Genomic DNA, 24,883 nt, shown 5'->3' on the forward strand with positions numbered 1-24,883 from the left:
AAAATAGAAATGTTCTCACATTCACCAACACTAAACAGATCAGACTCTGATGTGTATCTGTGAAAAGTGACGAGTGAAGAGTTGAATTCAGCAGCTTTGTCTCCAGATGTTCAAAACCAGCTGCTGATTAGTGACATTAAGCTACTGAGCAACACGTCTAACCCCAAGTTGTCCCTGTAGCTGGATAAAGTATGAAGGTTAAAGAATGGGATCAGTGTTAATAAGAACATCATCAGATTTTAACTCCAGTTTCATTATTCAGTGTTGCTGCAGAACAGTAATAATGATGCAGTGGTTGTGTGTGTTTAGTCTGATTCAGGGTAAGAGATCAGACTCACCTGAACCCAGCTGTGTGTCCATGAAGAGTGAACAGTCAATGAAGCATCCAATACTCTTTAAAGACACAGACTGTACTACTGATCTGAGGTGAGGACAGTTGAATGTATGAGTGCAGTGTTTTATCACTCACACTCTCACATAATCAAACATCTCTGTAATATGTGTGTATTCACTGCTTTGTGTTTGTAGTTATGAATATGATTTATAGTCTTTATTCTACTTTTAACAAGTGTTTTATTTATTCACAGACTGCAGAAGAAGAAATCAAAGATCACTGAGAAGAGTCATTTAGAGGCCACATTCAAGGTGTGCCATATTCACTTGTGTTGTTTGTTTTTACTCGTCTGTGCTCTGGATGTCAGTAATGAACACATTCTCAAGCTACCTTATCGTTAACTTTCTTTTCTGTTACAAATCAGGATCTGGAGCACAAAGTCATCACTCTGCTACAGAATGAACTGAAGAGATATAAGAAGCTCCTGAATCCAGATTACCCAGCATGCTCTGAGAGGGAGGTGGAGGATGAGGAGGATCAGAGCAGTGTCAGAGAGGGAGTGCTGAAGATCACACTGCACTTCCTAAAGAACATGAAGCACACAGATCTCGCTAACACACTGCAGAACAGTAAGAGCTCATGGGGTTCTAACATCACTTTATCTTCAGAGGAAGGAAACTGCTGTACATTTATTAAACACATCTCATCATAATGATGTGCTTTTATCAACACAATATAATAACACATCAGTACTGACATTCCATATGATATACAGCTATGAAAATATCAGTAGCTCACAGAGATGATCAGAGAGTTTACATTTTATTCTTCTTTTTATCAGAACTCGTCTCTGTGCACCAGCAAAACTCAAATCCAAACTGAGAGAGAAATGTAAAGAATTACTGAAGGAATCTCACAGCATGGAAGCTCAGCACTTCTGAATGAGATCTACACAGACCTCTACATCACAGAGGGTTGGAGTGGAGACGTCAATAATGAACATGAGGTGAGACAGATTGAGACAGTGTCCAGGAGACCAGCAACACAGGAGACACCCATCAAATGTAATGATCTCTTTAAAGACAAGTCCATCAGAAGTGTGCTGACTAAAGGAGTTGCTGGAATTGGAAAAACAGTCTCTGTGCAGAAGTTCATTCTGGACTGGGCTGAAGGAAAAGCAAATCAGGACGTCACCTTCATGTTTCCACTTCCCTTTAGAGAGCTGAATCTGATGAAGCAGAAACATCTCAGTCTAATGGATCTTCTTCATCACTTTTTCCCAGAAATAAAAGAATTGCGATTAATAGACTGTGAGAGGAATAAAGTGGTGTTGATCTTTGATGGTCTGGATGAGTGTCGACTTCCTCTAAATTTCCAGAACAATGAGAGATTGTGTGATGTGACAGAATCAGCCTCAGTGGATGTGCTGCTGACGAACCTCATCAAGGGGAATCTGCTTCCCACTGCTCTCCTCTGGATCACCTCTCGACCAGGAGCAACCAATCAGATCCCTCCTGAGTGTGCAGACCAGGTAACAGAGGTACGAGGGTTCAGTGATCCTCAGAAAGAGGAGTACTTCAGGAAGAGGATCAGTGATCAGAGCCTGACCAATAAAATCATCACACACATGAAGTCTTCCAGAAGCCTCTACATCATGTGTCATATCCCAGTCTTCTGCTGGATCTCAGCCACTGTTCTAGAGAGAATGTTGGGTGAAGCAGAGAGTGGAGAGATCCCTAAGACTCTGACGCAAATGTTCACACACTTCCTGATCTTTCAGATCAAACACAAGCACCAAAAGTGCCATCAGAAATGTGACCCTGATCCTCAGCAGACGAGAGAGAGTATCCTGGCACTGGGAAAACTGGCTTTCCAACAGCTGGAGAAAGGAAACCTGATCTTCTATGAAGAAGACCTGAGAGAGTGTGGCATTGATGTCAGAGAAGTGTCAGTGTACTCAGGAGTGTGTACTCAGATCTTCAGAGAGGAGTTTGGGCTTCACCTGGGGAAGGTGTTTAGCTTTGTACATCTGAGTGTTCAGGAGTTTCTGGCTGCATTATACACATTTCTCTCATTTATCATCAAAAAGAGTAAAAAACAACAAATCAACAATCTGTCAGATCTTTTCAACAAATCAAACATGTCTGCATTCCTGAGGAGTGCAGTGGACAAGACCTTACAGAGTGAGAATGGACACCTGGACCTGTTCCTCCGCTTCCTTCTGGGTCTCTCACTGGAGTCCAGTCAGACTCTTTTACGAGACCTACTGCCCCAGACAGGAAGTAGCTCTTACAGCAAACAGGAAACAGTCGATTACATCAAGAAGAAGATCAGAGAAAATCCATCTCCAGAGAAATTCATCAATCTGTTCCACTGTCTGAATGAACTGAATGATGATTCTCTAGTACAGGAAGTACAATATTACCTGAACAAAGGAGATTCCTGGTGTCTCAGTGAAGTCAGAATCTCTTCTGCTCAGTGGTCTGCTCTGGTGTTTGTGTTGCTGAACTCAGAAAAGATTCTGGATGAGTTTGATGTGAGGAAATATGATCCATCTGAGGGGTGTTTTCTGAGGCTGCTGCCAGTGGTCAAAGCATCCAGAAAAGCTGTGTAAGTCATTTTAAAATGATTTCATAAATGTGTTACTAATTCCATAAATGTAGTTATTATTTGAAATGAACACTAATGACACTGCACTGATTAGGATCATGATTATCATTCATTACTTCAATCAGGTCTCTTATTCTGCATGTACAGAGAATGAGGAGCTTATTGAAGAGAGAATGTTAGATTTTTATCATTCCCAAATGAAACTAAATTCTTGGAGAGGTTTTCCATATGACCTGCGATGCCCATGGTGCCTTTTCTGATCAGGGAAGAATCACACAGCACATAGAATGGAGCAATGTTCTTCGGTTTATTGCAGGCAGCAGACATGTGTATATATACACATTGGAAAGAAAGCCTGACCTAAAGTTGTTTCCTGTTTAGACAAGAGGATATACTAACCGGAGATGTGTGAGCCCAGATAAAGACTTCCTGTATACCTTACATACTAACATCGTTAAAATTCTATAGACACTGAACAGACAAAGGAATGTGTGTGTGAACCAGTGTGAGAACCATCTTAACACTAACAGAGAATTTATTTATCTTTGTTTAAAATCCTTGTGGTATGCCTTTTTGTGCAAGTGTACTTTTGTGATTGTAAAACAGGAACTCAGGGTAGGACAGAATAAAAATTTGTTAATAGCTAATGGCATATAGTTAATCGTACAGCTTTTTTCCTTTAGTTAGTGATAATGGAAGCATGTATTATTTTTTAGAACACGTTTCAAAGAATTACTTCTGGAATTATCTTTTTGAAGAAACATGTTGGTAGGGGATCTGGAACACAAGTTAATGATTTTGATATGGAAATAAATAAAATTAATTTATTACCTTCAATTTAAATAAAACTTTAAGTGATTCTCTGTTATAACCCTGCTCTCTACAGTGTTATTTATAAAATAGATTCGATTTAAACCATTAGACTGGATCCTTTGCCTGATGTTTTAATTTTTATTATTGAAAAAGTTCATTAAATCATCACTGCCTATTCAAATCAAATCAAATAAATTTTATTAAATTTTATTTGTCACATACACATACATACAGGGTACGGCATGCAGTGAAATGCTTTTTACGATGGTTCGGCATAAGGGAAAAGAATGGGGAGAAAAATAAAACACAGAAAAAGAAGGCAGATAAATAAAGTATAAAAACTATATAAAATATAAGAGTATATAAAAATATATATGAGAAAAAAAAAAAAAAGATTTGATAGTGCATTTGAGTGCAGTGCTTTTATTCCTAGTTTATTTTGCTACAGTAATGAATACAAATATAGGATTATGCTTGTTATTTTCTATAAGGGTAGTGGAATATGCTGATCTTGCAGGACTAAGAGCTTTTTTTATAACTAAGGAGGCTCTTCTTCCATGCTGTTTGAGCCGCCAATTTGACACCCACTCGCCCCACTGCGAGGGCTCTAATTCCGGACTTGGGGCAATGCTAACTGCACCTAAAGCATCCAGACTTCCCCTGCAGAATGTGGACTGCTCTCACACTCAATAATCCTCTCCAAACTCTGGATGCTTTCCTCTAAACCTAGGATCTTCTCCATCAGAAATTACACATTCAACACACTGAATAAACTGGATGCTCACCACATAAGAGAAATTCCCTACCTTATTGTGGATACTGTAGTGTGCGTGTTTGCAGTTCTGCTGGGAATGGCCTCCACTCACTGCTTTAAAGCTGGAAACACAAAAACCCTGCCAATAGAAAGTGAAGAATACAGGAAAATAAAACAATAATTAAAGATTATTTAAGGAAAGAATATAAAATTAAAATGTCGACACAAACACAAAACTTGCCCACTCCCGTGTGGATCTTTTGTTTTGTTAATTTCTTTTTACATTTTATGTCACAACCTTCTGCAAGATTTTCCCTATCTCCACACATGTTCTCTGGAGCTACATTAGAGTGTCTATCAGGTTCTTGGTAACCCTGTCTTACTGGGATTCTTCTTCTTTGATTGCTCAGTTTGTTCATGTGGCCAGCTCCTGGATGATTAAATAGGGACAGTTATATATTTTTCAATAAATTCCATTCCATTACAATTCATTGGATTTATACATATGTATCTGCACAATTAACAATTTCTCTTATTATAAACTTATAATTGAAATAAATGATTATTATTACACTAAACCTCAACATAAACTAATGTATTTTACTGAAATTGTAGCTGCTGTTATATTAAGGATCTAATGATCAAAATTAATTCAAAATTAGCCTTTTTATGTATATGTACTTTGTGCTGCTCTGTGTAACACTACAACCTGCTAATGTTTACACACTGCACTGATTTAATACCTTGATTGTGTGTGTGTGTGTGTGTGTGTGTGTGTGTGTGTGTGTGTGTGTGTGTGTGTGTGTGTGTGTGTGTTTGAAATGTCAGTGTTCTGATTTATCAGCATTTCTCTCCCAGGTTGTGTTACTGTAATCTCACAGAGGAAAGTTGTAGAATTCTGTCCTCAGTTCTCAGTTCAAACTCCTCCAGTCTGAGAGAACTGGACCTGAGTGGGAATAAGCTGCAGGATTCAGGAGTGAAGCTGCTCTCTGCTGGACTGGAGAATCCACACTGTACACTGGAGATACTGAGGTCAGATCATCACTTACACATAGTTTTTATGTGGTTGTCATTATTATAGTATAAATTATAAACCTAATAACAGTAAAATGTAGAGCCACTTTGTGACAATGTCCATTGCTAAAAGCATTGTACAAATACAATTTTGAGAGAGAAAACAATGTAAACTACAAAAGAACAAAGCACCACACTTAGACAATGTACAGTAGCATTAAATTAGATGCACAGATAACATATAAATTCATCAATCAGTCAGTCAGTCCTGGAATGTAGCAAAAGCTGATGGTGTTTTAGTTATTGTGATTTTAGTGCATTTACGTGTTCTTGCTGCATTTACACTACTGAAAACAACACTTCCTGAACAGCTGGAGCATATTTGCTCTTTCATAAACTAATTTTCTACATATTTAACATCATGTTTTGGACTTTGGGCTTCACAGGTTTGTGATCACTCAGGTGTGTCTTTTACTCACAGATACAAATTATATTTGTGTAGAGTTGCTGATGCTGAGAAGTGTGTGTGTCTTTGAGATATTGATTTTTACAATAATTTCTCTCCCAGGTTGTGTTGGTGTGATCTAACAGAGGAAAGCTGTAGAATTCTGTCCTCAGTTCTCAGTTCAAACTCCTCCAGTCTGAGAGAACTGGACCTGAGTGATAATCACCTGCAGGATTCAGGAGTGAAGCTGCTCTCTGCTGGACTGGAGAATCCACACTGTACACTGGAGATACTGAGGTCAGATCATCACTTACACACTGTAGATCCTGCATTTCTCTCATATGGCTGTTTTAGATGAATAAAATGTTGTGTGTCCTGAAGCACAATTTAAACAAAGCAGCAACAACTGCTATAGTTTTCCACATTCATAAATAACAAACACTGAAATAGACATTTAACAATCTGGAGTTTCTTCTTGCTTTCATACACAAACTTCATAGTATTTTGTGTGTGTACATGTCAGAAAGAAAGAGAGAGAGAGAGAGAGAGACTGTCAGCGTTCTATAATTATTTCTCTTGCAGGTAAGTGGTATGTGTGTGTTTGAGATGTCAGTGTTCTGATTTATCATCATTTCTCTCCCAGGTTGTATCGGTGTGATCTCACAGGTGAAAGCTGTAGAATTCTGTCCTCAGTTCTCAGTTCAAACTCCTCCAGTCTGAGAGAACTGGACCTGAGTGAGAATTATAACCTGCAGGATTCAGGAGTAAAGCTGCTCTCTGCTGGACTGGAGAATCCACACTGTACACTGGAGATACTGAGGTCAGATAATCACTTACTGTGGGTCGAGAAAAGAACCCCCTCCCTGCTTTAAAAAATTCACATTTTCATGGAACTTGAAGTAAAGACAGACACATTTATGTTTTATCGAGCTGTATTTACTCAGTGAAACAAAGCAAAGTGATAGATAAAACACTAACATACCACATGTCAGGCAAAAAAAAAAAAAAGAGAAAGGATCTCCAAGTGTGTGTGTGTGTGTGAGTGTGTGTGTGTGTGTGTTTTAAGTATTTTCTTCAACCACTTTTGCTTTAATTACAGTTGTTCGTCTGTTGGAATATCTCTCTGCTAACTTTGCACATCTAGACTTTGCAATATTTGTCCACTCTCCTTTGCCGAACTGTTTGAGTTCAATTTGCTTTAGTTCAATTTGATGGCAACAATTTGTGAACTGCAGTCTTCAAGTCACACAGATTCAATTCTACAGATTTTTAATGGGGTTCGATTTCTGGGTTTTTATTAGGCCATACAAAAACATTCACCTTTTTCTCTTTCTACCACTGTGTAGGCAGTTTTTCTGTGTGCTTTGGGTCATTCTTATGTTGAAAGATGATCCTTCTTCCCATTGGCAACTTTTTGGCAGAGGGCAGCAGATTTTCCTCAATAATTTGATACTATTGGCCCCATCCATTTTTCCTTTTATCCTAACGAGTGCTCCAGTCCCTGGTGCAGAGAATCACCTCTATACCAGGATAGTACCAGCTCCATGCTTTACTGTAGGGATGGTGTTATTTGGATGGTGAGATTATTGGCTTTCTGGCAGACATATTTTTTGGTGTTGAGGCCATAAGATTTTTATACATGTGGCCTCAGAATCTTCAAGGTGTGTTCAATTTAGCTTGCAATAAGGAAGATATTTATTATGGGTTATAATTAAACAAATATTTAAATAAATTTTTATAATTAAAGATAATGGAATTAATGATGCAATTATTTGGTCTGTTTGTTCACCAAATAGACAGTATAATCTTTATTAATTCTACAGAAGGGTTATCTCTCCGGCCAAGAAAGACACGACCGCTCCCCTTTACTTTATACCGTGCAAGTAATTTAGCCTATAGCAAGATCACAAGTATACAGTGACCTTGAAATGTGAGTGGCACTCAGAAACAATTGCTTATGAACTTATGCTAAACAAGAGTCCTGATGCAGTAGACAAAGGAAATTCTTAAAAAGTCCGTTAGGAGGAAGTTAGATGTTCTGCCAGATTCTCATGAAGATCAGAGTAGAAGAAGTTTTTGAATGTAAAGTTTCCTGGAAGATCTGTCTCAAAGGGTTTGAGTCCTGTCTCGAATAAAGGGTCTTGAGGTGGGGGTACAGGACATTAAAAGGTTCCCTAGCCACACCCATATTTGGTGGAATGTCTAATGCTTGGCATGTACTGTCAGAGGAAGAAACTTTCTTTGTCTTTGTTTTGTGGCCTGCTTACATGTTTATGGTTGGTTTGGAGAACTTGTGAAGTTTTACCCCAAATGTATTGAAAACAGTATGGTACACTTCACGCTCATATAACATGCACCATTATTTGAGGAATAGACAGATCATATCATTTTGATGTTAGGCATGGAAGAAAGAGACAGCATTAAGGCAGAGATACGTGAATATACCAGGACATAAGCCTTTAAAGTGTAGCTTGTGTTAATACAGAGTTATATTCTGGTATATATTATGCACCCTTGTTTGGAAAATAAAGAGCAGATAATTTTGATATCAATTTTGATTCCCACACCCAGATGTACTGGAGAAGAGTTTAGAGCGTGAACTGCCATATCACTTAAATTCCACTTTGTCAGCTACAGAGGCCAGGGCCTATCCTGTTTTGTGTCTTTTGGTGGGAGGTTGACACTGTGATATGGAACCCCCAAATATAAGTGTAAAATGTGGGGCCCATTCTGTGATTGATTTGCACATGTTAAAGGAATGCCTGGGTCAGGTAATCTAGTTGATACACAAAATTATCTTACCCAGACACTACAGTTGTGTTTTGACAAAGCTCAGTCATGACTGTTTGTGCTCTTTCTTGAGAAGTAAATTTTTTCTTGCAATCCTCCTATACAATCCACAATTGTGCAGAAGTTATAATATTGTTCTCACATGCACAGAATGAACACTCTGTCATAATTTCCTGCAACTGCTTCAGAGTTGCTATAAGAATCTTGGTAGCCTTTCTGAACAGTTCAGTCCAGTTTCATCCAATTTGAAGCGACATCCTGATCAACAGAGGTTCTGTGACATAACAATTACTTGCCACTACTTAATAATACACTTCACTGTGCTTCTAGGCATTGCTAAATCCCTTGAATGTGTTTTTTTTTGTTGTTTTTTTATCCACCTCCTGACTTTTCCCCGTGTGTGTGTGTGTGTGTATATATATATATATATATATATATATATATATATATATATATATATATATACATATACATACATACACACACACACACACACACACGAGGTGGATAAAAAAAAAAAAAAAAACACATTCAAGGGATTTATCAATGCCTAGAAGATATAAATATATATACAGCCACAAGTTAGGAGATGAATATAATTAGTATGAAGTGGGTGGAGAAGAGTGGCAGGAGTGATTTGTGATAGAAGGGTTGAGTGAAAGGGAAAGTTTATAGGACTGTGGTGAGACCTGAGATGTTGTATGGTTTAGAGACAGTGGCATTGACTAAAAGACAGGAGGTGGAGCTGGAGGTAGCAGAGCTGAAGATGTTGAGGTTTTCATTGGGATTAATGACAATGATTACTGATAACAGGATTAGAAATTAGTTTATTAAAGGGACTGTGCGTATAGGACATATTTGAGACAAGGAGAGGAGGTGTGCTTGAGATGGTTTGGACATGTGCAGAGAAGGGACATGGGGTATATTGGTAGGAGAATGCTGAGGATGGAGACACCAGGAAGGAGGAAAGTTTAGGCTGTCAAAAGTAACGTGTTAATAATGTGTTTACTAAATATAGCAATAATAAACATACTTTTTTTTGCATAAAGAATCCATATTTATCATAATTTCTCTCTCAGGTTGAGTTGGTGTTATCTCACAGCGAAAAGTTGTAAAGTTCTGTCCTCAGTTCTCCGCTCAAACTCCTCCAGTCTGAGAGAACTGGACCTAAGTAGGAATGACCTACAGGATTCAGGAGTGAAGCTGCTCTCTGCTGGACTGGAGAATCCACACTGTACACTGGAGATACTGAGGTCAGATAATCACTTACTGTGGGTCGAGAAAAGAACCCCCTCCCTGCTTTAAAAAATTCACATTTTCATGGAACTTGAAGTAAAGACAGACACATTTATGTTTTATCGAGCTGTATTTACTCAGTGAAACAAAGCAAAGTGATAGATAAAACACTAACATACCACATGTCAGGCAAAAAAAAAAAAAAGAGAAAGGATCTCCAAGTGTGTGTGTGTGTGTGAGTGTGTGTGTGTGTGTGTGTTTTTAAGTATTTTCTTCAACCACTTTTTGCTTTAATTACAGTTGTTCGTCTGTTGGAATATCTCTCTGCTAACTTTGCACATCTAGACTTTGCAATATTTGTCCACTCTCCTTTGCCGAACTGTTTGAGTTCAATTTGCTTTAGTTCAATTTGATGGCAACAATTTGTGAACTGCAGTCTTCAAGTCACACAGATTCAATTCTACAGATTTTTAATGGGGTTCGATTTCTGGGTTTTTATTAGGCCATACAAAAACATTCACCTTTTTCTCTTTCTACCACTGTGTAGGCAGTTTTTCTGTGTGCTTTGGGTCATTCTTATGTTGAAAGATGATCCTTCTTCCCATTGGCAACTTTTTGGCAGAGGGCAGCAGATTTTCCTCAATAATTTGATACTATTGGCCCCATCCATTTTTCCTTTTATCCTAACGAGTGCTCCAGTCCCTGGTGCAGAGAATCACCTCTATACCAGGATAGTACCAGCTCCATGCTTTACTGTAGGGATGGTGTTATTTGGATGGTGAGATTATTGGCTTTCTGGCAGACATATTTTTTGGTGTTGAGGCCATAAGATTTTTATACATGTGGCCTCAGAATCTTCAAGGTGTGTTGCGAATTTAGCTTGCAATAAGGAAGATATTTATTATGGGTTATAATTAAACAAATATTTAAATAAATTTTTATAATTAAAGATAATGGAATTAATGATGCAATTATTTGGTCTGTTTGTTCACCAAATAGACAGTATAATCTTTATTAATTCTACAGAAGGGTTATCTCTCCGGCCAAGAAAGACACGACCGCTCCCCTTTACTTTATACCGTGCAAGTAATTTAGCCTATAGCAAGATCACAAGTATACAGTGACCTTGAAATGTGAGTGGCACTCAGAAACAATTGCTTATGAACTTATGCTAAACAAGAGTCCTGATGCAGTAGACAAAGGGAAATTCTTAAAAAGTCCGTTAGGAGGAAGTTAGATGTTCTGCCAGATTCTCATGAAGATCAGAGTAGAAGAAGTTTTTGAATGTAAAGTTTCCTGGAAGATCTGTCTCAAAGGGTTTGAGTCCTGTCTCGAATAAAGGGTCTTGAGGTGGGGGTACAGGACATTAAAAGGTTCCCTAGCCACACCCATATTTGGTGGAATGTCTAATGCTTGGCATGTACTGTCAGAGGAAGAAACTTTCTTTGTCTTTGTTTTGTGGCCTGCTTACATGTTTATGGTTGGTTTGGAGAACTTGTGAAGTTTTACCCCAAATGTATTGAAAACAGTATGGTACACTTCACGCTCATATAACATGCACCATTATTTGAGGAATAGACAGATCATATCATTTTGATGTTAGGCATGGAAGAAAGAGACAGCATTAAGGCAGAGATACGTGAATATACCAGGACATAAGCCTTTAAAGTGTAGCTTGTGTTAATACAGAGTTATATTCTGGTATATATTATGCACCCTTGTTTGGAAAATAAAGAGCAGATAATTTTGATATCAATTTTGATTCCCACACCCAGATGTACTGGAGAAGAGTTTAGAGCGTGAACTGCCATATCACTTAAATTCCACTTTGTCAGCTACAGAGGCCAGGGCCTATCCTGTTTTGTGTCTTTTGGTGGGGAGGTTGACACTGTGATATGGAACCCCCAAATATAAGTGTAAAATGTGGGGCCCATTCTGTGATTGATTTGCACATGTTAAAGGAATGCCTGGGTCAGGTAATCTAGTTGATACACAAAATTATCTTACCCAGACACTACAGTTGTGTTTTGACAAAGCTCAGTCATGACTGTTTGTGCTCTTTCTTGAGAAGTAAATTTTTTCTTGCAATCCTCCTATACAATCCACAATTGTGCAGAAGTTATAATATTGTTCTCACATGCACAGAATGAACACTCTGTCATAATTTCCTGCAACTGCTTCAGAGTTGCTATAAGAATCTTGGTAGCCTTTCTGAACAGTTCAGTCCAGTTTCATCCAATTTGAGCGACATCCTGATCAACAGAGGTTCTGTGACATAACAATTACTTGCCACTACTTAATAATACACTTCACTGTGCTTCTAGGCATTGCTAAATCCCTTGAATGTGTTTTTTTGTTGTTTTTATCCACCTCCTGACTTTTCCCGTGTGTGTGTGTGTGTATATATATATATATATATATATATATATATATATATATATATATATATATATATATATATACATATACATACATACACACACACACACACACACACGAGGTGGATAAAAAAAAAAAAACACATTCAAGATTTATCAATGCCTAGAAGATATAAATATATATACAGCCACAAGTTAGGAGATGAATATAATTAGTATGAAGTGGGTGGAGAAGAGTGGCAGGAGTGATTTGTGATAGAAGGGTTGAGTGAAAGGGAAAGTTTATAGGACTGTGGTGAGACCTGAGATGTTGTATGGTTTAGAGACAGTGGCATTGACTAAAAGACAGGAGGTGGAGCTGGAGGTAGCAGAGCTGAAGATGTTGAGGTTTTCATTGGGATTAATGACAATGATTACTGATAACAGGATTAGAAATTAGTTTATTAAAGGGACTGTGCGTATAGGACATATTTGAGACAAGGAGAGGGAGGTGTGCTTGAGATGGTTTGGACATGTGCAGAGAAGGGACATGGGGTATATTGGTAGGAGAATGCTGAGGATGGAGACACCAGGAAGGAGGAAAGTTTAGGCTGTCAAAAGTAACGTGTTAATAATGTGTTTACTAAATATAGCAATAATAAACATACTTTTTTTTGCATAAAGAATCCATATTTATCATAATTTCTCTCTCAGGTTGAGTTGGTGTTATCTCACAGCGAAAAGTTGTAAAGTTCTGTCCTCAGTTCTCCGCTCAAACTCCTCCAGTCTGAGAGAACTGGACCTAAGTAGGAATGACCTACAGGATTCAGGAGTGAAGCTGCTCTCTGCTGGACTGGAGAATCCACACTGTACACTGGAGATACTGAGGTCAGATCATCACTTACACACTGTAGATCCTGCATTTTTGTCATATGGCATGATTTTATTCAAGCAGCTGTAATAAAACTGTGTGTGTGTGTGTGTGTGTGTGTGTGTGTGTGTGTGTGTGTGTGTGTGTGTGTAGGTTGGTAGGATGCAGTATTACAGATGAAGGTTTTGCTGCTCTGGTTTCAGCTCTGAGGTCAAACACCTCATCACACTTGAGAGAATTGAATCTGAACTACAATAAAGCAGGAGAATCAGGAGTGAAGCTGCTCTCTGATCTACTGAAGGATCCACACTGTAAACTGGTGACACTACTGTGAGTCACACACACACACACACACACACACACACACACACACACACACACACACACACACATTTTGAGGAATCTGGTCACTGATTTTGATGAACTTATGACCGAATCTGATCATTCTGCTCTTTTCTCCATCTTTACAGATACAAGCAGTGGGGTTCCTGAACCCAAATGAGAGTCTCATAGAGAAGATGAGGAGGATAATCTCTTAGAGTACAAAGCTCATGAAAAACAGCCGTGAGAGCTGAAGCTGATGTCTTCATTTTCTCATTTAGTGAGAATCAGATGGTGTACAACATGTCAGGACTTAGTCAGTTGGTTGTGAAAATGCTCCATCTGAGAGATATACATTGCAGCAGAACAATTATGAATTGTCTCTAGGTTACATATCTAACACTTTTTCCCTGAGTGAACCAGACACTGTGTCGCAAAGCTGTGGGAACGCTTCCGCTTTGTCCATGCTCTGAATCACGTAATCTGTTTATCCCCGGCCGGGTGACATCACGACCAGGAATCTAGAAAGCATTAGAGGCTGCCACAATCCTTGTCGAGTGTGCTCTGATCCTGAACGGAGCAGGGTGACTAGAGGACTCATAAGAGGTTGCGATAGCATCAATAATCCACCTGCTCAATGTCTGCTTGTTCGCAGAGAGGCCTTTTCTCAGAGGGCCATAGCAGGTAAGCAGTTGTTCTGACTTCCTTCATGGACTTGTCCTGTGGACATAAGTGTCCAGTGTTAGCACCGGGCATAGCCGGTTCAGCTTTTCCTGGTCTGGAGCCGGAAAAGAAGGTTTCCAACACAACCTGCAGGTCCCACCCATGCAATCTAGGTCTCACCAAAGTCCTTGGCCTCCAGGTACCACAGAGAAAATGCGTCACCAGTGGGTCTCTGCTCAGTGATTGCCCCCCACGGGGGCATGAGCTCTGGAATAGAGAATGGTCTCTACCACCTCGGTGGAGAGACCCGATCCTCTGTGGCATCAGAATTCTGAATGGTGGTGAATTATTGCACTTCTGAGGTCCGGGAGGACATACTTCAATGCTAGAACCATGGCCAGCATCTCTAGGCAACTGATTTGCCACAGTAGATGGGGCCCTTCCCATAGACCTTGACCGGAGCAGCCACTACGTGGGGAAGGCATCTGTGGTAAGCATTAGAGGAAAACTCCAACCAAAAGCCTCATCCACACACTTCATGAAGTTACGGGGTAAGAGGGTAAGTCCAAACAGAAGAGCCCGATGTTGGTCATCCTTGTATACATGAAAGTATGCATTTACATTTACATTTGCGGCATTTAGCAGACGCCCTTATCCAGAGCGACGTACAAAAGTGTTTTTAATCCCTAGTAATGAATAAATCTACACTGGTACGCAAGATTACAAACTTAATATAAATATAACTCGAATTCTACAAACTTGGAAAGTGCTAATTCAAGTGTTTCAGGAAGAGGTAGGTTTTCAGTTGTCGTTTGAAGATAATCAGGGACTCTGCTGTACGGACATCTAGGGGAAGTTCATTCCACCACCTCGGTGCCAGAACAGAGAAGAGCCTTGAAGTGTATGCATACTTCAGATCTACTGTGACAAACCAGTCCTTGTATCTGATCAGAGACATGACCTGCTTGAGGGTCAGCATTTTGAACCTGAGTCTCATAAGTAGGCGGTTCAGCTGACGTAGATCTAGCATAGGATGAAACCCACCATCCTTTTTGGGAACTATGAAGTACTGGCTGTAGAACCTGGACTTTCTGTCTAATGGAAGGACATGGCTGGAAAGTGTGTTTGGATTTTTTGCTCACAATAATTTATTCCTTTTTTTTTCGACAAACGATTGACAAACAATGACATAAAATACACACAGAGTGCTTCATAAACAAACAGAAGCTGGCATCGGCTTCACTATATGTGCTTTTCATAGCTTCTTGGTCGTGACCTCACCTTGCAAATAATTTTATTATTAGTTATTAACAGCAAACAGTAATTTTTAAAGCACATGTTCTGTCACACAGTGTCATTTAATACTTTTGTAAATTCATAATGTTGTTTTTCTTGTTTACTGGTAACAGACAATAACATTCAGGTTTTAAACATAATACAATATAACATAACTTATAATCACATTACAATGCAGTATCTTGGTTACTGCAGTAATATTTGTTAGTGAGCAAAGTTCATACTGAATGTTTATATTTGTGGTGTGTGCAAGAAAGCATCTGAATTAATTGGTTCATAAATGTGTGTAAATATGTTAGTAGGTGGATGGTTGTTATATTGTTATATATTATATATCATGGTGTAGCATTTCTGGAATGGACAACCTCACCCACAAGGACCACACAACCACTTAGCGATGAGATCTGGTATTTTTAATCTGTTGATAAGGAGAAATCATCGGTTCAAAACAGGATAGCAGCTCCTCCCACTCTGATACACTCAGTGACGTTTATAGGGAGGAGCGCACAGTGCATGCGTCCACCAGCCTCATGCAGTGAACCTCAGGCCAATGCAAAACGCACGATGAAAATAAATAAATAAAAAATAAAATGTGAATAAAGAAATAACTAACTATAGTTACAGCATATGGATTTCCTGTTTTCATTTTAAACAATATGCTTCCAAGTACTACTATTGCAATAAACATAACATTTTCGTTTACTTGCATTACAAATATGCACCATTTTATACTCCCAACACATGTAAATACACATTAACTCTATGTATTCAAATACTGCATCATACTTTGAACAAACAAAACAACTTCAAAACATATTTAAACTCAGTGTATGTATACATTACATACAAAATTAGATAGTGTGCTTAGTATATTTTGCACAGCCGTGTGCAAGCTACACAATGTGCATCACACTCAGCACAAATAAAACGGTTTACCAAATAAAACATCAAATAACAGTCTTACCTTTTTATAACACTTTACATAAAACACTCATTAACAATCATCAAACACTCTTTTCTTTATAAAACAAACAAAACAGATAGCATACCTGTTAATAAGGAGAAATCATCAGTTCAAAACGGGGTAGCAGCTCCTCCCACTCTGATACACTCTAGTATTAGCATACAATGCTAATTAGTTAGCGCCACAATATACTGACTATTTACACAAAATCACATTAAACAGTACATCCTTGTTGCAGCTAATACTATTGAATGCTGACACAATTTTAATCACATTTATCCAATGATAAATATACACATTCAGGCAAAAAAATCATCAACATACCAGTGATGTTTATAGGGAGGAGCGCACAGTGCATGTGTCCACCAGCCTCATGCAGTGAACCTGAGGCCAACGCAAAACGCACGATGAAAAACCCCGGATGTGCCCCGCTGATGACACTCCCTCCCCAACAAGTACTCAAAGAAAAGTTCCTCTACATTTTTAGATATTTAAACAAAAATGATTTAAACGAAATTTCGTGAAGTTCATTACTTTAGCATGAACATACACATATGGAAAGTATAACATTAATAAAAAAAATAATAATATTAATTTGAAAAAATAAAATAAAAAAAAAACATTAATACAGAAATATATAAATAAGAGGGGAAACTCAAAACAAAAATCTAGTCAAAGTACCTTTTATACCAGTTACATCGGCATCATCATATTAAAAAAAGCCTAACCTGTACAGATTTAGTGAAATGTTATATTAAACGTTATATTAAACGTTATGTTTAATAACGTTATATTAAATACAGCCTAACTGCACAACATCTGTGTATATGTGGCTTATTCAAACATACCCATTACTATGCACCAAATAATGGGACAAATGTAAGGTGGCAGAAGCGTGTGATAATCTGGGTCATGTTCTAAAAGAAAACCTTGGGTCCTGGTGTACATGTCATTAAGTTTATTTCTTTAGTGCTTTTCACAATTGACATTGTCTCAAAGCAGCTTTGCAGAATTCAAAAATTAAGGTCAACGATGTGCATTTATCCCTGATGAGCACCCTGGGCGACTGTGGCAAGGACAAAACTCCATTAGATGTTATGAGGAAGAAACCTTGAGAGGAACCAGACTCAAAAGGGGAACCTATCCGTATTTGTGTGATATCAAGAGTGTGATTATAGTCTTTAAAACAATGAAGAACACCAGAGAGTGATTAATGTCTTTTCTACAGTCTTATACAGTCAGTTAATGGTATGGAACCAGGAGCTACTAAACAACTTATAAAATAGCTCAACATTTGAGATCATCGTAGATCCAACACACAGCTTCTCCATGCCAGAGCCTTTCAACACACAAGGAGATCCAGTCTTCAAACACTACATGAAGTGGAATCCAAATGGCGTTGGTATGTATCTAGATCATTTGGGATGTTTGGAGGGGCCACAATCTTCATTGTGGGATACAACTGGAGCTGGTGCAACCTCAGGATGCCGCGAGATGGGTGGAAAAATCGATGCTGTGTAGAGGAATTAGCGTAGCTGCTGTTCATAATATTAACAAGCATGTGATCAGATGTTCTGGAGCACAAGGTTATAATATGTGATGTGTGTTATTTTTAGGCTTTGTTAAAAAGATTTTAAAAAGTTTTTAATCTGCACTTGAACTGGGAGAGTGTGTCTGAGCCCCGAACACTATCAGGAAGAATATTTCAAAGATTAGGAGCTAAATGTAAGAATGTTCTATCACCTTAAGTGGACTTTGCTATTCTAGGATCTACAAGAAGTCCAGAGTTTTGAGATCTCAGAGAGCATGATGGATTTTAGCATGTTTGAAGACTGGAAAGATACATGCGAGATAAACCATATAGGGTTTTGTAGGTAAGTAGCAAATGTTTGTAGTCGATTTGAAACTTAACAGGTAGCCAGTGTAGAGATGAGAAGATTGGGGTTATATTGTGATATTTTCTCGACATTCTGGACTTAATTTAGCTTGTTTATTAATGATGCGGGACAACCACCTAGTAATGCATCATAATAGTCCAATCCAATCTGGAGGTCATGAATGTGTGGACGAGCTTCTTTGCATCAGATATAGAAATGTTTCTTAGCTTATAAGGTGAAAGAAGCCTGTTTTTGTATTACGTCATTCAATCTTTTAATTCTTTAACACACTGGGTTAACCTGGTCAATGAGATGTTTTATCGGGTTTTGATGAGGTATATAGCTGGGTATTATCTGCATAACAGTGGAAGCTAATTCCATGCCGTCTAATAATATTTCCAAACAAAAGCATGTATATTATGAAAAGCAGGAGTCCTAGAACTGAACCTTGCGGCACGCCATAATTTACTAGCATTAGCCTGGATAGCTCTCCATTTAGGTCTACAAAATGGTAACAATCAGGCAGGTAGGATTTAAACCAGTTTAATGCCTGTCCATGAATGTAATTCTGTAAGCCATCTAGCAAAAGATCATGATCCATAGTGTCGAATGTAGCACTAAGATCTAGTAAAACTAACAGAGAGATGTAGCATTGGTCTGAAGCTAAAAACAGGTCAATAGTGATTTTAACTAGAACAGTTTCTGTGCTATGATGGGGCCTAAAACCTGACTGAAACTCTTTAAAGATATTGTTCTCTTGTAAGTATGAACATAACTGGGCAGCAACAATCTTTTGTAAAATCTTAAACATAAATGTGAGATTTGAATTGGGTCTGGATTTTAATAGTGTGTTTGGATCCAAATTAGGTTTCTTATTTAGGGGCTTAATAACTGCCAACTTGAGGGGTTTATGGACGTGACCTAAAGATGAGTGAGGAGTTAATAATATTGAAAAAAGGCTCATGGTACTTTAGTTGGAATGGGATCTAACAGACATGTTGTTGATTTGGCTTTGGTAATAACATCATACAGCTCTATCTATACTTTATGAGGACTTTATGATTTTCTTCACTGAAAAAATAGATAACATTAGAAAAACAATTGTGGCAGTTCAACCTCTGACACCATCTCCTGAGACAGTGTTACCTTCAACTCCACAACTCCACTATTTTACATGTATAGGACAGGAAGAGCTGTATAATGTTATTGCCAAAGCTAAATCGACAACATGTCAGTTAGATCCAATTCCTACTAAATTACTGAAGGAAGTGTTATATACAACTGGTGAACCTCTTCTAAATATTATTAACTCCTCATTATCTTTAGGTCATGTCCCTAAATCCCTCAAGTTAGCAGTTATTAAGCCCCTCATTAAAAAACCTAATCTGGATCCAAACACATTATCAAATTACAGACCAATTTCAAATCTTCCATTTATGTCTAAGATTTTAGAAAAGATTGTCGCTGCACAGTTATGTTCCCACCTGCAAGAGAACAATATCTTTGAAGAATTTCAGTCAGGTTTTAGGCCCCATCATAGCACAGAAACTGCTCTAGTTAAAATAACTAATGACCTGTTTTTAGCTTCAGACCAAGGCTTCATTTCGCTGTTGGTTTTACTAGATCTTAGTGCTGCATTCGACACTATAGACCATGATCTCCTCCTAGATCGCTTACAAAATTACATCGGCATTCAGGGACAGGCATTAAGCTGGTTTAAATCCTACCTGTCCGATCGTTACCATTTCATAGATTTAAATGGAGAGCTATCCAGGCTAATGCAAGTAAATTATGGCGTGCAAGGTTCAGTTCTAGGACCCTGCTCTTCACAATATACATGCTTCCGTTAGGAAATATTATTAGAAGGCATGGAATTAGCTTCCATTGTTATGCTGATGATACCCAGCTATATATTTCATCTAAACCAGGCGATACAGCTCAATTAACCCGGATAATTGAGTGTGTTAAGGAACTAAGAGATTGGATGACCCATAACTTTCTACTTTTAAATTCTGATAAGACTGAGATTTTGCTCATTGGCCCAAAAACTAGTATACAGACGCTCCAGCATCTCAACCTGCATTTAGACGGATGTTCTGTAACCACTAGTTCAACGGTAAAAGACCTGGGAGTTATTTTAGACAGCGACTTGTCTTTCAAAAATCACATCAATCAGGTTACAAAAACAGCCTTCTTTCACCTTAGAAATATTTCTAAGCTAAGAAATATGTTGTCTATATCCGATGCATAGAAGCTCGTCCATGCGTTCATGACCTCCAGAATAGACTACTGTAATGCGTTACTAGGTGGATGTCCTGCATCATTAATAAACAAGCTTCAGTTAGTCCAGAATGCAGCAGCCAGAGTTCTTACAAGGTCAAAAAAATATGATCACATAACCCCGATCTTATCGTCCCTACATTGGCTTCCTGTTAAGTTTCGAATAGATTACAAACTATTACTTCTCACTTATAAAGCACTAAATGGTTTGGCTCCCATGTATCTATCCAGTCTTTTAAACGCTACAATCCGCCACGCTCCCTGAGATCTCAAAACTCTGGGCTTCTAGTAGTTCCTGTCAGCCCGCTTGAGCACTTCAGGCATTACTGCCTCAATCACAGAGGAAACGCCCACTCCCAACCAGCTGCACGGATATGGCGTATGATTTTCTGGCACTTATAAGGACGCCTGAATCCTCCAGTCAGTGCCAGATTGTCTTTAGGCTTGCCCTGATCACTCTCCAGCGTATTCTGTTTTGCTTGTTTGTTCTTTTGTTTGTTCTTTGACCTGACCATTCTGTCCTCCGGCTCGGCTCGGATCGGCTCGCGCTGAACGCGCTCCGGTTTCCGGTTCGGCTCTGCTCTGCTCGCGCTGAACGCGCGTTTCGGTTTCCGGCTCGCGCTGAACGCGCTCTGGTTTCCGGCTCGGAATCCTCACCCTCCGCGCACATCCCCTGAATCGGCTCCCTGAATCGGCTCCCTGAATCGGCTCCCCGAATCGACTCCCTGAATCGGCTTCCCGATTCAGCTCTGCACAGCTTTTCTCCCCTGCTCCTTTTGCATCTGCCTTGGATCCTATAACCTGAACTCTCTGACAGAACAATCTGGCCAACATGGATCCCGTGGATGTACCTGCCTCTAGCGCCGCTTTAACGGCCTTGTCTCGCCAACAAGCGGCGCAGGAGCAACAAATCCAGAACCTCTCTACTGGCGTGCAGGAAAACATGGGATGTTTTGCGCACACGTTTTGGCGACCGGCTCACCACAGGTGCTTCGCCGCCATCATCGGCTGCTGCTCCGGCCCGGCAGGCCCCTGCTCCTCCTACCGCCCCTTCAGCTATGCGTGAGCCTCAGCTCGCGCAGCCAGCCCGGTTTTCGGGCGACCCTGACTCCTGCCGATCATTTATTATGCAGTGCGACCTGATTTTTAGCATGCAACCCTCCCAATTCGGTACAGAGCGCTCCAAGGTGGCCTACGTCATTTCCCTCCTGTCGGGCCGAGCCCTAAGGTGGGCCACTGCGGAGTGGGAAAGCCAATCACCCAACTGCGGATCGTTCGCCGCCTTTTCTGCCGAACTCCGGAAGGTCTTTGGCACGTCTACGCCACGCCAAGATGCCGCCCGCTCCCTGGTCTCGGCCGCACAGGGGCATCGCTCTGTTGCGGAGTACGCGGCTGAGTTCCGGACCCAGGCCACTGACAGCGGATGGGATCGCATCGCGCTTTATGACACTTTCCTCCAGGGCCTCTCCTCTGCTGTTAAGGACGAACTTGCCGCTCGTGATCCACCCCAGGATCTGGATTCACTGATCTCACTGGCTACACGCATCGATCGGCGCATAAAGGAACGCCGCCGGGAGCGTGGTTACCCCGCTCAGAGCCTAGATCCTCACAGTCCTTTAACTTCGAGCAGTTCCCCTCCTCGTGTTTCGGGTTCTGGCACCCGTTCTTTCTCTCCGCCGCAGGCCATGGAGATAGGACGCCACCACCTGACCCCCGCTGAGAAGGAGAAACGTCTGTCTCTAGGTCTATGCCTCTACTGCGGAGGTAAAGGGCACATGGCCGCATCCTGCCCAGTAAAAGGCAAGGCTGGTCGGTAAAGGAGGGAGCACCCACGAGCCGCGCTTTCCCCGCTCCCTCCAAACCCACTATCTTGGTCCACCTCCAGGTTGGCCCTGGAGGCACGGAGTTGGCTGCCTTCGTCGACTCCGGGGGTGATGCTGAGTTCATCGACCTCCTGCTGGTTCCCATGGAACCCCTGCCTGAAGCTCTGCTGATCAGAGCCCTGGACGGCAGCCTTTTGGGCCGGGCCACGCACCGCACTAGGCCTCTGCTCATGTCAGTGGGGGAACGACATCGGGAGTGGCTTTCCTTCCTGGTCATCTCCTCTCCCCAAGCCCCCATTATGCTCGGGTTCCCTTGGCTTCGAAGACACAACCCACGTGTTGATTGGATGACAGGGCGTATTCTTGATTGGGGTGTGCATTGCTTCGGCCACTGCCTTGCTCTTCCTCCACCCAAGCCACTGCCGGCTGTCACTCCCGAGCACTCCGATATAGCGTCGGTTCCTGAGGTCTATCATGGCCTTGCGCGCGTGTTCAGTAAGGCCTTGGCTACCTCCCTGCCTCCCCACTGGCACTTCGACTGTGCCATCGACCTGCATCCCGGAGCCAGTCCCCCTAGGGGGCGCCTGTATCAGTTATCAGCCCCGGAGAGGACTGCCATGAACCAGTATATCCAGGAGTCCCTGGCAGCAGGTATCATCCGACCATCCTCCTCCCCAGCTGGTGCGGGTTTCTTCTTTGTCGAAAAGAAGGATAAGTCCCTACGCCCATGTATTGACTACCGGGGTCTTAACGCGATCACTATCCGGAACCGTTACCCCTTGCCGCTTATGGCCTCGGCGTTCGAACTCCTGCATGGTGCCACGATCTTCACAAAGCTGGATCTACGCAACGCATACCACCTGGTGCGTATCATCCAATTACGAGTACCTCGTCATGCCGTTTGGCCTAACCAACGCTCCGGCCGTCTTTCAGGCTCTGGTCAACGAGGTCCTCCGTGACATGCTCAATACGTTTGTGTTTGTCTACCTGGATGATATCCTGATCTTCTCCCGTTCCATGGACGAACACGTCCGGCAGGTGCGTCAGGTCTTGGAGAGACTTCTCAAGAACGGGCTCTACGTAAAACCCGAGAAATGTGAGTTCCACACCTCACAGACCTCGTTCCTGGGATACCTGCTTTCCGCCGGTAATATCCGGATGGACCCTGCCAGGGTCCAGGCAATCCGGGACTGGCCGACCCCCACCTCCCGCCGCCATTTACAAGGTTCCTGGGCTTCGCCAATTTTTATCGCCGCCGTAAGGGCTATAGTTCGGTGGCGGCACCCCTCCACCTCATGACGTCTTCCCTCCGCTCGTTCTTCTGGGGCCCTGAGGCTGAGGAGGCATTTCTGGAGCTTAAGCGGCGATTCACGGAGGCGCCCATCCTCATCTTTCCTGACCCGGCTCGGCAGTTCGTTGTTGAAGTTGACGCCTCCGGTGTGGGGGTGGGGGCAGTGCTCTCCCAGGTCTGCCCTGAGGATAACCGCCTGCATCCTTGCGCTTTTTTTTCCAGGTGCCTTAGCTCCTCTGAACGTAACTACCCGGTGGGTGAGAGGGAGCTCCTGGCTGTCAAGCTGGCCTTGGAGGAATGGCGCCATTGGTTGGAGGGTGCGGAGGTCCCCTTTCTGGTCTGGACAGATCATCACAACCTTGAGTACCTCCAATCGGCTAAACGGCTCAACCCCCAACAGGCTAGATGGGACCTTTTCTTTGGCCGCTTCCGGTTCTCTCTTTCGTACCGGCCTGGGAGCTGGAATGTCAAGCCTGATGCGCTCTCTAGGGTTCATGCCCTGAAGGAGGAGGAGCCATGCCCAGAGACCATCCTTGCCAAGTCTGTGTCGGTCCACACCCTTAGTCTCGCTTTGGAGGCGGGTCAAGAATGCCCAAGACAGGGGCCCTGTCCCGAGGTTGCCCCACTGGTCTCCTGTTCGTCCCGAGGGTCTCCGCCTGGAGTTCTTCAGTGGTGTCACAACTCCCTGTTCCTCTGTCACCCCGGTCAGCCTCGCACCTTGTCTCTGGTCAAGGCACGCTTCTGGTGGCCTTCCGTAGTAAAGGACACCCGGGACTTTGTCGCAGCCTGCCCGACTGTGCCCAACACAAGAACCCTCGTGGCCGCCCCATGGTCTTCTTCGCCCTTCCTATCCCGAAACGCCCGTGGTCGCACATCGCCATGGACTTCGTTGCGGGCTGCCCATTTCAGTGGCAACACGGTTGTCATGACGGTCATTGATCGGTTTTCTAAGATGGGCCACTTCATCGCTCTGCCCAAGCTGCCGTCTGCCAAGGAAACCGCCAAGCTGGCCCTCCAGCACATATTCCGCCTCCATGGTTTCCCCAGAGATATCGTCTCGGACCGCGGACCCCAATTCTTGGCGCAGTTTTGGAGGGAGTTCTGCCGCCTCCTGGGCATCTCGACCAGCCTCTCATCTGGGTTT

General features: G+C 41.6%; 1 protein-coding gene and 1 pseudogene across 1 annotated transcript in view; both read left to right on the plus strand.

The window, feature by feature from the left end:
- Positions 1–24,883, plus strand: part of LOC124385137 (protein NLRC3-like) — a 35,151-nt gene that overhangs the window by 106 nt on the left and 10,162 nt on the right. The window lies entirely within an intron of this gene.
- On the plus strand, positions 1,046–14,930 carry LOC124385136 (annotated as a pseudogene).

Source organism: Silurus meridionalis, chromosome 4, assembly GCF_014805685.1.
Source record: "Silurus meridionalis isolate SWU-2019-XX chromosome 4, ASM1480568v1, whole genome shotgun sequence".
Lineage (NCBI taxonomy): Eukaryota > Metazoa > Chordata > Actinopteri > Siluriformes > Siluridae > Silurus > Silurus meridionalis.